Below are 1,059 nucleotides of genomic sequence, written 5' to 3'. Positions count from 1 at the left end.
TATTGTTGTTGTTGTTGTCGTTGTTGTTGGTCTTATTATTAGTGCAATTATTGTTAATAGAATCAAATTATTATTATTATTGTTATTATGATTTTTATCGTCATCGTCCTTATTCTGTCTCCAGTATTATAATTATAACATCAGTACAGTAGGCACTGTTGGTATATTATAACAATTATCATCGTTCCAAGTATTATCATCGTCATCATCATCATCATCATTATTATTGTCTTTATTATCACTACACTTTCCTTTCACTATAACATCAACATCATTACTATAATACTAATATAATTGGTCTAGTGTGGTTTGCTTCTTCTTTCCTATCAAACATCTATCGTCTCTATCTCCCCCTCCTTCTTTTTTCGTGTTTGTTACTCTCTTGTAACACCCCTAATCTTCGGCACTTATATTATGACCTTATTGTGTTGCAAGTTAGTGCCGTAAAACCCTTACTAAAACGAAAACGAAAACTGATAGAATTGCGAATTTTTGCCTCCGTCATCATTGTCATACATAGCAGCAGCAGCAGCAACCACAACAGCTGGAGTTCGGTATTGATTTTTTTTCCCCACTTTCGTTTTCACCGGTGATTTTTTTGTTGTTGTATTTATTTATTTATTTTTTACGTCGTTTGTGACGAAGGACAGTAAACTTGCATCAGGCTCGCTGGCGGCTGGCAGTTTTGACAGAGGAATTCCAGTAGATTCCTAATCCTACACCTCGATCGCTCGCTCGCCCTGCTGACCTTTGGAATACCTTGTTAAATTAACTTGGGATGTGAGAGGCTTATAATAATGTTTGGTTTCAATTTAACCATCGCAAACATTGATATCTTGTTGGCGGATAATATGATGATATTTTGTTTTAGCTCCCTGGGTGGTGGTTATGGTGTTGGTGGTGTTGGTGTTGGGTTTTATGTAGACATCACGCGTGGGTTCAAATTGTTGGTCTCCTGGTTTGTGTTTTCTGGCTTGTTGGGGTTGTGGTTTTTTTCTACTTCTCTTTATCTCTGTTTCTCTCTTTCTCTCTCTCTCTCTCTCTCTCTCTCTCTCTCTC

The sequence above is a fragment of the Aplysia californica genome, unplaced genomic scaffold (assembly GCF_000002075.1).
Source record: "Aplysia californica isolate F4 #8 unplaced genomic scaffold, AplCal3.0 scaffold01295, whole genome shotgun sequence".
Classification (NCBI taxonomy): Eukaryota; Metazoa; Mollusca; class Gastropoda; order Aplysiida; family Aplysiidae; genus Aplysia; species Aplysia californica.
This window is presented reverse-complemented; position numbering follows the sequence as displayed.